The following is a 17,186-nucleotide window of genomic DNA, read 5'->3' on the forward strand; positions in this document are numbered from 1 at the left end:
TGTACAAATAAAAGCAAAATAATTCTTCGTATATATTCAAACGTCTTAATTGAATCGAGCAAATAAAAATATAAGTGGAAACATTTTAAAGTATAAGATAGATTATTATCAAACAGTTTAAAGATTTAAGACTGCTGTTTCTGGTTTTTGGATTTATTTATTTTTAACCATTTTACTTCGTTCAAAACGATCCAAGGCCCTAAGAATGCACATGCGAATAGCAGTGTCTTAGTGTTGTTTGTTTGTTTTCTCCAAAAGTAAAAGGAGACCAGACTTGGTCTAGTGATCGGATGTGAACCCAGGGAGCACCATGTGTATAGCTTTGGAAGCAGCGAAGTAAGATGAAGACATTGAGGTGCCACAGAGACAATATAACTTCCTGAATACGCTCTTATAAAAATATAATCATTTATTGAGCTCTTACACTCTAGTAGGGTTTGAAGACACTGAAGGCAGGTGATTTCAAATTTCTCAGGTTCAGAACCTCATTTAATAGATTTTCATGTGGCTTAAATGCTAAATATCTCTTATTGTAAATAAAGTAACACCGAGATTCATGAAAGCCGTACAATATTATACTGCTACACTAAACTTGATTTTTTTAGTATATAAATATTCTGATTTTCATAAAAAATGTGAGCTAGTTTTGTAACTAAAATAATTAAGGTGTTTTTTTCAATTTTGTGATATCAAATAAGAATTCAATAAATGAAGTTTTATCTTATACAATAAATGTCATCTTATTTATACAGTGAAAAGCAAATAGGTGAAATTACTTCAATAATAACCTCAACTGTATTTTTTATGTGATCAAAAAAATTTTTTGAGGGCTCTAAGATTTTTCCATATTGCTAAGTTTGTGAATTTTTGTCATCATTTAAGAGTGCTGTGGTGTTACTACACTTGCCATTGTCCTCCTTTTGCAATGTTTATGATCAGAATTTCTGTTTATGATTTAAAATTAAAGATTGATATGACTTTTATATGATAAAACAACAGGCCATTCTCCTGCTTTAAGTGAGTAAATGTTTGGGAAAAGGAAGGTGGCCATTAAGTGGAAAAATATGAATTCAGCCAGCTTTCCCTATACTAACAATTATACAGTTAATACATTTTTACAGGTCTGATCCCCCTAAGATCATAAGCATCTCTTTTAATCAGTGACAAATTATATTTAAGTGATACGAACAGCTTTCATCAGTCTAAGATATATTTAAATCAGTTAAGGTGGCAACAATCACATACAATTCTGTTTAGGATGATACAATGCCATCGTATATTCTGAAATATCTGTGTAAATATATTTTACTCTTATAGAAACTTACTAGAAAGCAGAAGCACTTTTAGTGTATTTTTAACAGAATTTCACGGAATCATTAGATAATTTAATGGTGTTCTGAAAGAAAGAAAAAAATGTTGCTGCTCTTTATTGTTATTGTTAATTTTTCTATGGTTAAAAGCTGCTGGAGATTACATTATTGGCATTTCTCCTTCTGAAAATAAAACATGAGTAAAATGAAAAAAGAAAATGAAATATCCCCACTGACAACAAAATGACTTTTTTCCATATTCCTGTTTCTTCAATCTCATAAAAAATTTTTCATTTTCTTTGCTAATACCTTTAAAATAAAAGAACCAACCCTCATTTGCACTAAATTTTCTAATCTTTTATCTCCTGCTATTTTCTCTCTTATTATTTGAAAATTCCAAACAAAGAAAATGAAAAAGAACACATTAGAAGCTTCGGTATAGGTTATGTCTGAACTCAAAGTCACAGAGCATTAGCTTTGATCACAAATCCATCAGAGCTGAGCATTTCAACAGGTCTTACTCAGTGCCTTACACTGTAGCAACAGGCAACCATCCTATTCCACAGAACACGACTTTTTCTTTAATCAGGTATCTTTAAAAGATTAAGTTATACGCATACACACACACATTCTCAAATTCAAATTTTCCAAAAAAATTTGAAAAATAAAGAAAAGCCCACCAGGAAGCTGATATTCCCTTGGGGGGGGGGGGGGTGCTCATGGTCCTACAGTTGGGAAATGCATGACTTCTGGGTTGCAGTTTGGGGGTTTCTTTTATTGGGCATGCATTTAAAGTGGGGCCAGGTTGCAGAGGGCTTTGAATGTGAAGCCGATGTGTTTATGTAGCTGTCTATTGGTCATGGGGGAAATATAAAGTATTCTAATGAGAAAAATACAGAGTAAAAAAGACAATTTCTTCTTTTCAAGCAACGTCTTTGAAGAACCCAGTACTTTCTAGACCCTGTGCATGGTCCTAGGGCAACAAAAATACGATGCAATCTCTGTATTCTGAGATCTCATGCTAGGGTGGGACAAAACATGTAATTGGATAAACTGGGAGATGATATAAATGCTGTCATATAGATATAGATTAATAATATGATAGACTTTAAGGCACAGCTATTCATTCTAGAGGGCTTGGGAAGGATATTTCTTGTTAAAGATTAATTTCTAAGTGATGGAAAGGATGGATTTAGAGGGAAAATAAAATCAATAGTTAATTGTAATTATGCAGATGTGAATTGATAGCTGCCGGGGTTGTGACGGGGCAATTATAATTTGGAGAGAAATATGAGATATTTTATTACTATGATAATTCTATTTTTATTTAAAAATGAATTTTATAACTCTTACTCTTCTTTACCCCATAAAATAATATCTCTATTGAGATGTCTTTAGTTTAAGCTTAGTCTAAATAACAGCAACGTAAACTAAAAAAATTATACAATAAACATAAAATGAGAAAACACAGCATCGATAAACTGTTAAATATTAGTCAGAGCCCAGTAGCACAATAAAAATTATACATCGTGACTAAACGAAGTAAATTGGAGAATACAAGGGTAGTGCTCCATGAAGATATTAATAAATTCCTTTATGTTAACCGAAAGTGTTGTTACAAGCAGGAGTGAGCAAAATGTAAGCAATAGAAGGGGTACTCTGTCAGCAAAATATGAGAGAGAAAAATGAGAATCCTGCAAAATTAAATTGAGTGTGTTTTTTATTTACAGGGGGTTTAACTCTGGGTAGAAACGGGATAGTCTCTTGTTTACTAATTTTTTCTTATTTATCAAATGTGCAGTTAAAGTTTTCTGGGGTCGTATGTGTTTCCCTTGTCCCCTCTAAGTGCACTTTTTCAAATGTTCTGTGACCCTCAAGAGAAAGTTGGATCCTCCGTCATCTCCCCGCTTCCACAGTCATATGTGAACTTCAGGATGCTGGGGTTCTGCAGGCCACAGGAAGAGTAGCACCTCGTGGGTAATTTGGTTCACGGTGATTTATTTGGTTTAGAGCATAGCAAAGGAAATGTTTGCATGAAAATAAATCAATAAATAACGACAGAAATCAGGTGAAGATTCTGTAAGTTCAACAGAGTAAATCCAATCGTGTGTGCCTGTGGGGCTGCAGGAGCGAGCCTCACTCGTGGGCACCGCTGCTCTCTGCACATTCTTGCGGGCTCCTTCTCGGGGCGCCTTTCTTCCTGGACGGAAAGGTGGGGAGCTCGGCTCCCTCCTCGTTTGCGGGGTGTAGGCGGAGAGAGCGGGAGCGCGGCACAGCCCCGAGGAGGGCGGGTGCCTCTGGGCCTGTCGGGTGAGCCGGCGGCTGAGCAGCAGCTGCGCTGTGCAGAGGGCCTAGACGGGCACTTCCAGCGCTGGTGTAAACCGGTGCTTACGTGTGCTTCCACTTGATTTTTAAGTGATCTTTGGTATAAGAACATGCACCACGTTCTTTCAACTCTGTAATCCTCATTGAAGTAATGGGAGTGCAGTCGATTCAGAACATGTGAACGCAGCCCTGTGAGTAAGCTGCCACCCAGAGCGAAAGTGACTGTCCTCTAGCGCCCTAGGTGCCTCTGCAGGCCCGGCCTTCACCCTCAGGGAGGCTGTGGACAGCATGCGGTTCCCAGTCCCGCACAGCACCCCACTTCCACTCTCCCGCATGGAAACGGGCCCAGCCATCTATCATTCTCATTGTATGCGCTACTCAGAATGCCATTTTTGTTTATATAACTTTTCCTTAAAAAGAGGTCTTATATTACATTTGTATGTATGTATATGTGTCTATACAAACGTATTTTTCCACTTTTTTATCAGGAAAAAAATAGCTATTTCTTGAGATAAGGAACTGCTTTTTACCTACCTAGCTCTAAAACCTTGTTCAAAAGCAGTTGGTTAATAAATGTTGAATAAATGTGTGGTAGAGACGGATGAGTATTTGCATGAGAACACCCAAGATGCTCGCCAAACTGCAGGCAATCACTGTTGGCCTGATGGTCATTATATAATCTCTCTAAATAATGTCAGTAAGAAGTTTGAAACCTTTTTGTCCGTTCTGTTCAGAATTTTAATAATTCTTTAAATATAGGCGCATTGGTGCCAAGATACAATTATCTTCAAGGTTAAATATACATACCACTCAGAGCTAGTTTTTATTGGACTCTGAAGTCATAGAAAAGAATAAATACAGCACAACCCAATGTCATTTTCCTTTACTTATTCATTAAATGAATATTTAAGTGCTTGCTGTGTCCCAGGCCCTTTGACGGTCATGCAAAGGTGAAAAGACTAATTTATTTCTCTCAATTAGTTTATGTAATAACTGGGAGACAATCATGTGAACAAGCAACATTAAGATAATATCTTGGGGAGAGAGGTGATGGTGAGATACAGCATTAAGGCCATCTCAGAGCAGCCAGATGGCTAGGGCTCCAGGGTTAAACACCAGAATGACGGACAGGCAGGCTTAGGAAGCGTGTGTTGCTGTTGCTGCCCCCCTTTCCGTGTCCCCTCAGTGTGTCCAGTCTGCCTTCACTGACACCCCCTGAGGGGTCCTGAGCAAGAAAGGCAGTCTTTCTAAAGACAGGGGAAGGCAGAGTCTACGTGCATCATGCACAAGAAGCCAATTTTAATGCAAACTGAAATTTTTGATCCCTAATAAATTTAGAGTTAGATTAACTTCAGTCCTCTCATGTAAATGAAATTTGTTAAGAAAGCATTTCTTCTCTTTAAATTTAAATATAGATATATATTTTATTGTCATAAATTAAATAGAAGAGCTGGTGAATGAGCTAAAGTAGAATATCCGTGGACCAGCGGATAAGGGGATAGTGTCCACAAAGCACATCGGTGGAAAAAGTAGTGGTTACAGGGCCCCTCCAGCACCTCCACCAGTGTCAGGCTGCCAGGCTGAGCCAGTTTACTATCAGTAGCACACATATTAATGTTGGTATCAAAAAAGAAAATGAATATATTTGCAGCACTTGCTTGCCAACATCGGTATTTTAAACAAGGTATTCATTAAACCCAATCAATGCAAGTGCACTTACGCTTTAGATTTGGTGTATGATTTAGTGCATGTGTTTCTTTCTAGTTATCAAGCTAAGTCTAAAAAATGACTCTATTCTACTTTGGCTCATTCACCAGCTCTTCTATTTAATTTATGACAATAAAATATATATCTATATTTAAATTTAAAGAGAAGAAATGCTTTCTTAACAAATTTCATTTACATGAGAGGACTGAAATTAATCTAACTCTAAATTTATTATGGATCAAAAATTTCTCAGAATTGAGCAGTTTGTTGAACATACCTTGTACTGTCATTACAAAGGAAATTTTTCATTCCCTCTCTCTTTCTCTCTCTCTGGAAGGAAGAGTAGACAATAGACAAAAAAGAAAAAAGAGCAAAAGGAGAAGAGAAAAGATGAGAAGACGGACAGGAAGAGAGGAGGGAGGGTTCCAACCGGGAGAACATGTGTTCTAGGAGGATTTTAAGATTATTTTGGTCAAGCCTCTTCTCTCATTTTACAGAGAAGACGGATTAAGCTCTGGAAGATTAAATGGTTTATCAAAGGATCTAGAGTGACCTCGTGGCAGAGCCAGAGGAAAGCAGCTTTCTTATTTTTAGCTCAGTGTTCTGCTTTCCCAGAAAACAAAGATACGTTTTTGTTATTCTGGGATGTGGCTACATAATTACTCCCTAACCAATTTGTATTTCCGTCTTTTGCAAAGCATTGGAAACACTGTGAATTTTGCCATTATTCTGTAAAATTTGACAGTATAACAGTTGTAGAAGACATAGTCTGATTAGAATTGACAAAAACCTATCACTCCATTCTAGCAACATTCAAAAAGTCTGACAATGCATTGGAGCAAAGATACTGTTTTTGACAAGTGGTGCTGGAACAAGTGGACATTCACATGCAAAAAAAAATGAATCTAGATAGATCTTATATTCTTCATAAAAATTAACTAAAAAAAAAATCACAGACCTAACTGTAAAAAACAAAGCTATAAAGTGTCTACAAGCTAGCATAGAAGAAAATCCAGATGACCTTAAGTATAGTGGTTATTTTTTAGAAACAATACAAAGACACAATCATCCATGAAAGAATAAGACTTCATTGAAATTAAAACCTTTTGCTCTGTAAAAGACAACATTAACAGAATGAGAAGACAAGCCACAGACTGGGAATCAATATTTGCAAGACACATCTGATAAAGGACTGTTACCCAAAATATAGAAAGAACTCTTAAAGCTCAAAAATAAAAAAATGAACAACCAGATTTAAAAATGGGCCAAAGACCTCAATAGATGCCTCGTCAAAGAAGATATACAGATGACCTATCATAATATTGAGAAGATGTTCCACATCCTATGTCAGTGGAGAAACACAAATTAAAACAACTACGAGATACCGTTACGCACTCATTAGAATTGCCAAAATCCAGAGCCCTGGCAACACCAAGAGCTAGCAAGGATACGGAGCAACAGAAAGTCTCAATTGCTGGTGGAAATGCAAAATATAACCCCTTTGGAAGACAGTTTGGTGGTTTCTTATAAAACTAAACATACCTTTACCCTACAACCCAAAAATTGTGCTCCTTGGTATTTTCCCAAAAGTGTTAAAAACTTATGTCCACAAAAAACCTGCACACAGATGTTTATAGTAGCTTTATTTATGATTGCCAAAACTTGAAAGCAATCAAGATGTCCTTTGGTAGATAAATGGATAAATGAACTTTTGTACATCCAGACAATGGAATATTATTCAGTGCTAAAAATGAAGGAGCTACCAAGTCATAAAAAGTCAGGGAGGAAATTTAAATATATGTTACTAAGTGTGAGAGAAGCCGATCTGAAAAAGCTACACACTCTATACAATTCCTATATGACATCCTGGAAAAGGCGTAACACATTATGGAGACAGCAAAAATATCAGGGGCTGTCAGGGACTGGAAAAGGGGGAAGATGAACAGAGGTTCTTTTAGGGCAGTGAAAATATTCTGCATATTAAAATAATGGGTACCTGTCATAATGCATTTGTCCAAACCCACAGAACTCACAACACGGAGAGTGAACCCTAACGTGAACTCTGGTCTTCGGGTGATTGTGATGTGTCAGTGCAGGTCCATCAGTTGTAAGAAAAGAACCATTCTGCAGCGGATGTTGACAATGAGGGAGAATATGAGGGATGTTGACAATGAGGGAGAATATGAGGGATGTTGACAGTGAGGGAGAATATGAGGGATGTTGACAATGAGGGAGAATATGAGGGATGTTGACAGTGAGGGAGAATATGAGGGATGTTGACAATGAGGGAGAATAGGAATGCAGGGGGGAGGGGTACATGGAAAATCTCTACCTTTTTCTCAGTTTTGTAAGAACATAGGAAATAGTCTTTAGAAACTGTCTCTTTTTTCTTCTTTACTATTTTCAAAACATAAGGGTGATCATTTGATTAATGTACTATCAAATGATCGTGTCTGTCGTTTTTAAACAGTTTCTGATTTGGAGCCTCACTTAGCCTGCAAATAATTCCTAACTTTCAGCCTTATGCTCCCCTTGACTGCTCTTCACGTTGTATTTTGAAGACTGTGATTAGGTCTGTGGAGTGCTGTCCTGATTTTAACCACCCTCACAAAGTTCCCTTAAGTTTGGTTGTTGCTGATTTTTAATATGCACGGTTTGCTCTGCTTGGCCTCCCTTCCTACAGCTGCGCCTCCCGGAGCTAAAGAATACGACACAGTAAGAGAAAAGCGGTGTGTTTCTCACCGGCAGCCCTCGTCTGTCCAGTTTAAGGCTACATTCTCGCTCAGTTCTGAGTTATGGAAGGAGCCAATAAATGCACTGCTCTGTTTTTATTGTCTGAAAAAGCTTTATAAAATCATAAATACTTAACTCAGAATTCTCGCGGCGATCCCTGGCACTGGAATTGATCTGCTCGTCTGTCAGGCGGGCGGCGTTGGCCTGTGCCGTGCCGCGCTGGCTGACCCGCCCCGCCTCATCCCCGGCAGCCTATGAAGGGGTAGTAAATGCAACACTCGCTGTTAGGTTGTTATTGACGTTGAAACCTCATATTGTTTTTAGACACATTTTTAAACTGGCAAATAGAACAGGTAAACAAGAAGAAATATGCCAGTTGTTTTTCAAAGCAATTAACTCATTGCTTCTGTATATAAAAGGTAAAACACAAAGTATCTCCGTCTCAGGAAGGAGAAACAGCCAGCCCAGCCGTTAAGCCACATTTTATTGGCTCTCCTGTCACAGTGTTCTAGCTCCTGTACATTCATATTCCGCAAAAATCACTGTCAGTACAAAATATTCATATAAATTCTGGAGCAAAATTCAGGGCAAATAAATTTCATATCAACTTATATGTAGTGTTACTGTTGAATAGATATGTATTATTTCAGCTATTAAGATTGAAACAAATTTCACATAGCAGTTTATTCTACAGACAGCAAAACGTGTTACTGTCTGGGCCAGGGGTGTGGAAGCTTCTACCGAGCGCCAGACGCAGCCTCTGCTCCCCAGGGATTTGCTGGTGTGTCCAAGTGGCCTGCTCGTCACGGGCCTGGGTTTTGTTCTTTAATGGGGTTCCTATGAGGGGCTCCCCAAAATGGCTGTAGGGCACATTCCCAAAGTGGGACCGTTTTCAGTGTGCTGTAGTTTCCGGATATTTTTCTTTTCATGCTCTTTATAACCTTTATCGTGTCCACTGACTTCAGATTTTAGTTAAAGCTTGAGAAATTTTTTTCGGATACTGAGGATTATTCACAGAAGGGCGCGGGGTTGGCCCAAGTGCAGTTATGGAGCCGCTGGTGAAATGAATTGTTCTTGGCTTCAAGTCTCAGCCACGTTCTCTGAACGCTGCTCAGACGGAAATCAGTTGAATATGTTTATTTGTCCTCTAGAGAATAAAATTTCAAAATAGATGTTAAGTTTTCTATGAAAAATATATAAAATTTTATACATGTGATTTTCTTTAAAACTTTCTCGTAAGAATTATTATATAATTTGAAAAGCTCATTTCAGGATGGATTATATACACGGCAATAAATGCCACTAGAATAATTTGTATTTTATTTGATAAAAAAAGCTAAGAAATATTTACTAAAATAGGAGTGTTAGGAAGCTATAACAGAAGTCACTAAAATATGAATAATCAATATATGAATTGATTAATCATATTTTCAAAATGAGATATGGTCTAAGGTATTAAATTCTGAATGCTGTCTCCAATTGTTTTATTTTTTTTTTCCTAGAATGACTTTTTCCAGTCATGTACAGTTGTCTCCCGTTTAGAGTAATTTTTATCAGAAATAAAGGAGTCTTTGGAGTCAGACATATTTGAGTTCAAGTCCAATAGTATTCCTTTAATAGCTGTATGACCTTGTCAAGTTCTTTTAATTCCCCAAAACCTACGTTTTCTCACACTGAAAATTAATATGTGATTGCTGTCTTCAAAGAGCTGTTCTGTGGGTGAAATACTATTTGCAAATTAAATAGCAAGATGGTTGATACGTAGTAGGTGTTTAATCAGTGTTAGCTCCTGTTCCCTTCCGATGTATGATAATTGTTACTTGTAAATGTGAACGGCTTGTGAATTTTTTATGATGCGTCTCTTCTTTGCATCTTAATAGCTGTTTGATCCTATTGCTCATTCCTGACACTGGCTGCATGGATCATTATAATCCCAAACCATTTAGTCATTTCAGACTATCAGTCAGATACCTTTGTCTGCAAAACGTTAATCAACAATTAACTAAATTTGAAGGTATGTTTTTGGATCCAAAGGACTAAAAAGTCTTAGATGAGCTCAAAGTTTCACAAGTAACGTTAAGTTTGTACCTTTCCTCGCTGGGAATTTGAGCAGTGAATAGCCTGAGCTGTAGGTGAATGTTGCACCCAGGACTAAAATTGCTGGTGAAATAATTTCACTAATGGCAGTTCCCGATGTGTAGTCTGATGGAAGGAGAGTGGGAAATAAGTCTGGAGAAGTAAGGGGGAGTCAATGTGAAGGATCGTGTAAGTTATATCTTAGTGTAGTTTATTAAACTAATGTTTAATTCTGCTTTTCTCAACTGTTGAAGTTCTCTGAAAGATGTCCTGATCCCATTGGAGATAAGGAAATGTTCTCTATCTTAATTTGTCATTTTGGGATGAGCCGCTTTCATATATAGGTCTGTGTTTCTTGGAAGAGGAAATGAGACACCTAGCACATATTTGTTTTCTGCATGTCACTGAGTCTGGTAAGTTAGAGAACTCACGTGAATCATTAATGTCTGTGCCTTAAAAATCAATTATTTGTTTTTTTATTAAATAAAATCTTAGTTTCATACTTTTACAATATATACTTAAATAACTAACTTTTATACCCTTCCAAGAATCTTGTCTACATCTCCATACTTTCAACTTGTAATGTAACTTTTCTTTTATAAAATATGGGTTCTAAAATCTTCACTGTTAATCTTTGTAACCTTGAATAATTTTTAATACAAAGAAGTAAGAAATAATAAACATAGAATGACAGAAACAGAAAATCAGATGAAGCAGTGTCAAATTATTTCCAAGAATTCTATGTGCAAAATATATTTTCTCATCTCAGGAAATGGAAATAAAATACAGTCACCATCTGAATATTTAATTAAGAAAAGGTGAAGCTAGCATAATCTAATTGTAATTCATGCCTAATATCAAGATAGAAGTGATATACCATTCAACTATATTTAGGTTCCTAATTATTTAGTTGGCTTAGGTTGACTGTAAAATTAATCTTTCTTAGAATGACTTCAGTTCTTCTTGCTCTTTGTAATGACTTCTCGGTTATTCTTGCTCTTTGAAAAGCTCCAATGCTGTAAAAACTTTCCCAGGCTCCTAGTCTTATCATGTGTCTTGTCTTCCATAATTTCAAAGCCTGTGTCTATATTTCTGTCACCCCCTTATTACATTCTGCTTTTACAATACTTAGTTGAGCATAAATCTGTCTTTCTCATCAGGAAGTATATTACTTCAAGGTAAGATCATGGCCTTTTTCTGCCCTACCTTCCATTTCTGCATCTTTTCTTCCTTTCCTTATTAAAAATTATTGCTGAGGATATTTGATAGATTTTATTTTCTACTAAATCTACCATTATGAATGGTGCAAATAGTTATAACAGTTCTACAACTATATAAAGTGCTTAAAATTCTCATAAGCATCATTATTTTGAAACAATTTTCTTTATATAATAGAAAAAACAAGAAATTATGGTTTTCAGAATCAATAATTTCCATTGTTATGAGGATATAATTATAATCAAAGAAATGGTTAAAAACTATAGTATTCCAATGGAACTGGAAATATTAGTTTGGACTCAACATTTTACAACATATTCTTCAAGCCCTTTCTGTTGAAATGGCCATCAGGCAATGTCATTATAGTGGAAATGAGCGCCTCTAACCCCACAACTTGCTTTCCTAGCGCCTTCCACTGAAAGAAACCAGAACTCCTTAGAGAAATGCCTGATTCTAGATGGGTCTCTTTTCCAGTATTAGTATTTGGGCGGGCTTCATCGCACCGGTCTCATGCCTCCGAAACCCCAGAGGAGGAAGTGTGAGGTGCGGAATCGGGCAGTGCCTCCCTGGTACAGTTTCTCAGAAGGGATTTACAGGCTTCTGTAGGCTGAGTCTTCATTAGAAAATGATATGTCAATCTTCTCCGAGGCCTAAGGAAAGGCAGAGCTTTCCCTCTGCTGCTGTTCAATGTCGTTCTGTAAACCTAAAGAAAAATTCAATTTTGTACTTGTCTCCCACTTGGCAAGACCAGTTACCTCGGAAGAACCCTAAGCTTTTAAGGCATGCTTTTAGTTCATCCACCAATGTGCCTGCCCCAGTTCTCTGTCCCTGCCCTCTGTGATACGACAAAACAGAAACAGCGAGACAGGGTCAGGAACACAAATTTGATCCAAGATTTTTCAAGAATTCTGTAGATAATTTTTAAAATATTTAGGATTTTTTATTATATGAAAAATAGGCATCTATTGCCCATTACTCCACATCATGAATGCTGTCTCTCAATAGTGCTGGTCTCTTTCCTGTAGGAACAATGGCCAAAGCCCGCGACGAGCCCTCCCTTGAATGCCAGTCACAGATCCACCCAAGGGAAGAGAGGGGTGCTCTCTAGAGTTAAAATTGAATCTCCTGATCCAGTTTGAGTCTGGCAGGCAACTTCCCAAAGCACTCCCAAACTGCAAAAGAGATAAAACAATCATGACGAAAGAAGTAATCTTAGTTAAAACTAATGAGGAAGCTAATTGGAGTCATTTGTCTTCATGTCAGGTTCATCACTATCCTAGGCTCCGCTTCGTCTGGAAGCGGTGAAAGTGTCCATGTGTATAAACAGTTTAGCAGGTACTTGCATTGTTGAAATAAGTGGTTTGTTCACAACTCCCTTTGATTTTTTTCATTTTTTAAAAGTAAAACTTTATATTTCTACATACTGTCCATTAAGTATATAATTGAACTACTTGGGTGATGCGACTTTATGAAGCAATTTCCTTCTTTTAGGACTGTTAAAATCATTCTATTTGTAGATGTTGTTTCTCTCCTACTAAAAAAGCTCTTATGTAGTATATGAATGGGCATTATGAAATCAATTTTAAATTTGGTATGTGTTTTGTTTCATGCTTTTATTATACATCAAAATAAAATGCTTAAAACGTTTAATTCTTTTTAAATGAACTCATTCCCTCAAAAGTCACATCTCAGTAATTTTACAAATGAAATACTTCCCCACTATTTTTTGCCTCACTTTATTAACAAAATAATTTTATATTTGAGTTACATTACAGATGACATCTAGTACAATTATTCTCATCTTAGCTGCACATTCAAATCAGCCAACCTGCAGCTTTTACTTTTTAACTGAACTCAAGAGCCTTGCATATGCCTATTTTTCTTAGAAATTCATTGGACGCATTTTTACTGAGCACCTTCTATGCACCAAAGAAAATACTGCTGATTTTCTGGGATACCTGCTAAAATGAAAGGGATTAAGATAAGTATTTAAAGCATAATTTAGGATGTCCTCAGACAATATCCACAGCTATGTAACATGGCTTGTAATTCATTATCTGTGTCAATGTAATAGGTTTGACCAAAACAATTGTCACACACGAGAACCTTCTCTATGACCTTTTACTCTTTCGTCATATTATCTGATCCAGAAAACAGTCTTGAACTTGAGTTATAACCTTATTTTATCTTCTATAAATGCATTTGAAAAATGTCAATGTAAACTGACAGCAATATTGGTAGCCATCGATTTTAGGGAGGCTAAGAGCAGCAGTACCAATTAAATATACAGAAATCTTCTACTGACATTTTATTTTCTTGACTCAATAAAATAGCTAATAATAATATTGATTATTTCTTTTTAGCCTTGTGCTAAGGACCTTACCTCTGGTGTGTATCATAAATGGTTATACAAATCCTTTCTCCAAAACAGCTAAACTGGCTTCATTTGCCCAGGGCTATGCAGCTACTGAGAAATGGAATTTGTCTTCAAATCCTAGGCCTGACTTACTTCTAATGGTTGCTTTAGAGAAACCCGTGTGTCCCCCCAATCCATCTTATACTTTGGGACAATAACAGATAGTAGTTTTCTTCTCAGGGTGCCAGGAGTAAGAAAGAATAGAATACAGAACTACAAAGAGTTACTGCTCCTGCTCCAAATGAAGGGAACAGAAAGGAGTGGGCATAAGGCTGATAAAATATTGCCTTCACAGCACCTGCGGAAGTCAGGATTCTCCAACAAATAAAACAGAATCCACAGGAGACTGTACATACATGAGAGGGAGATATTTACTTTAAGGAACTGGCTTATGCAATTGTAGAATCTGCAAGTTTGAAGTCTGTAGGAAGGCTGAACAACCATGGAATAGTTAATGTTGCAAATTAAGTCTAAAGGGAGTCCAGAGGCAGAACTTCTTCCTCAGGGACTGTCAGGGCTCTTTCCCTAAAGGCCTTTAACTGACTGGATGAGACTCATATTATGGAGAGTAATATACTTTACTCAAAGTCTACTGATTTAAATGTTAATCATATCTAAAAATACCTTTACAGCAACCTCGAGGCTAAAGTTTCACCCAAAATTTGTACCTTGGGTACCAAGACCTATCCAAGTTGCCAAATAAAACTACCCATCAAAGCAGAGAAGTAGCAGTTGAAAAACACTACACAGAACATTGGAAAAAACATAAAAAGAGATATTAAATTATTATTAAAAAGAGTATTTTCTACTGCTACTGAATCTTAATGTTGCTAACCTTCACAATGCCAATACTTATCAATTACATACAGTAATATCACTTTCCCTCAGACAAGATAATACACAGAAACATCTTCAGAAGTATTAATTGAATTATCTTAGTGTTTACTGAAGCTTTCACACATGCCATGAAAAATGTCAAGTACCGGGTCCAAAAAGAGAAAACAACATAGTTTCTGTCCTCAGGAGCTTATAGTCTTCAGAGGGGAGCAGGGAAACAGAATGCTTGCCTAAGAAACAATTAGATATTTTCACTACTAGCCTGTCATTGTCAGGGTTATTATATTTATTAAAGCTGGATTAAGGCACCCTTGGCTGATGAAGGTGAGCTCTATAATTCCAAGAATATTTTCTTTTTATAAATAACTTCGCAGCACAAATAGGAACATTAACAACCCTTTTCAGACCAGTAATAACAGCTTTCTGAAAATGCAATCCATGGACATTAGGACTAAAAGGACTATAAACTGCAATGATTTAGGAAAATAGTTACAATGGAAGTTATTCTTTTAAATATCCAAATGCTATATAGGTACTATGCAAAAATATGAAAAGAATCTTGCTCAGAGAATTAAAGCCACTAGTAGTTCTCAGACTCAGCGGGAAAGTGGGTACTTTTGACCTAGACCTGCGTTTAAAAATCTGCTTTGTCACTATCACTTGCGACCTTGAGAAAGCTACTTGAACTCCAGAGTCTAACCTAGTTTTCCTGGTAATTATATCAATTGCGTTTCACAGTTGTAAAGATTAATTGTGATTGTACATGTGAAAGTACCAAGCAGCATCTGAGAGTAGTGTGCTCTTAGTAAGAATGATTTCCTTATTTATATTAGATTCACAACTTAGACAAACACAGAACAGCTCGTCGCTTTATTGTGTTATGAGACTGCTTGTTATATTTTGCATCATTTATATCCTTTACTTTGGTATATAGACTGATAATGTGATATGAGATAAAATGTTGCCTGTTTCCCACCTGCATCACTGTAGCTCACACACACACACACACACACACACCCTCCTGGTGAAATATGCCACTCAGTTCTACTTAAAGGTGTCTCAAATGATCAAAAAGGTGAAGTATGCTTGAAATGCACTGCTTTGTACAAGAATAACCCATAGGCTTATAAGAGAAGCTGTTGAAAATACCCGACAGAAAGGGAAGGGAGCAAACAGACCTGAATTGTGAGCCCGGCCTTTGTTCTAGCCGCTCCCTGATCATTCCACCTCTCGCTAGGACACTCAGGAAGACGTGTGTTGGTCTGAGATGCGAACATTGTGTCCTCTGAAAAGGGTGGATGTGCTTTTCGTACCTTTTGGTTCAGCCTGGAAAGCAAGCCTGGGTTTTGACAGATGTTGCTTAGAGCACCATATAAGAATGAAGAGAGAGTGAGAGGCTGAACATCCAGCTGGGGGCTTTTCAGCTGTGATCACACAACTTGAGCGATGGATGGATGGATGCCTGAGCTCTATTAGACTGAGCTGCTCCTTTTATAGAGGAGGGGATTGAAATTCAAAGAATTTGAGGTCAGATTGTTGTCAGAGAGAGAGAGAGCTTACTCTTCATTAATTACAAATTACAAAATCGTACTTTAGCACTCAGAAAAATTGTGAAAGTAACTTGTCTTGGAGAGTGCAAAGTGTTAGAAAAGTGCTAAGATGAAGTATGTGTTTTCTTAAATAAGTTGCATTCTTGGGCTTTCCCATATGGTCTTTTGTCATTACACAGGCAAAAATCTCCTACATTTAGGAAATGAACTTCTCTTTTAGCTTGTGACATTAATGTTGGTAATATTGATAAAGCAAAGGTTAAACTTGCTTTAGATTTTTGAGCCCCAGGATTAGAAACTTCCTGAGCTAAAGTATATGTCATTAAAACAGCTTTTAATTATTGTAATGTGCATAGATACTTTTAAAGTCAGGTATTAATTTTACATATATGGCTTATTACATTAATTATAAAATATTTGAATTATAAAAAGTAATATATTTAACAGATATAAAGTAAGTTACATGTCACTTAGACATGTAAAGTAACTTCGATATATAAAATAAGTTAGCCATAACTGGTACATATAATAATAATATAAATACTTGTGAATACACTATCTAACTTCAAGAGGTTTTATCTTTGGATACAGATTCCTCCATTTCTTCACTTCACTCGCATCCCTGTGTTAGTTTCTGTACATTTGATAAAACAGCCACCACTCCCAGGCGTGAAGGAGTGGCCTCATGTAGGGGATGAGCATTAATGTTCAACCCTGCCCCAGCTCTATTTTTTTTTAATCTTTATTATTGAGAGTATTACAGATGCCCGTCTTTTTCCCCAGTTGCCCCCTCCACCCGGTTCCCACCCCGCCCCAGTCCTTCACTAGCTCCTCCTTAGCTTTCAAACCTTTGTGATGGCCGGAACAGTGTAATTCATCTTCTTGGCTCCCAGTAAGTGGTGGTGTGCCATAACCCTGCGCTGTCTCGAATGGGGAAGATCTGCCAGCCCCCAGAGTCAGGCTGATGGGAAGCCAGGCCTCAGGCAGCAGCCTTTAAAGTGCACTGATTTATCC

Source organism: Miniopterus natalensis, chromosome 11 (genome assembly GCF_054644295.1).
Source record: "Miniopterus natalensis isolate mMinNat1 chromosome 11, mMinNat1.hap1, whole genome shotgun sequence".
Lineage (NCBI taxonomy): Eukaryota > Metazoa > Chordata > Mammalia > Chiroptera > Miniopteridae > Miniopterus > Miniopterus natalensis.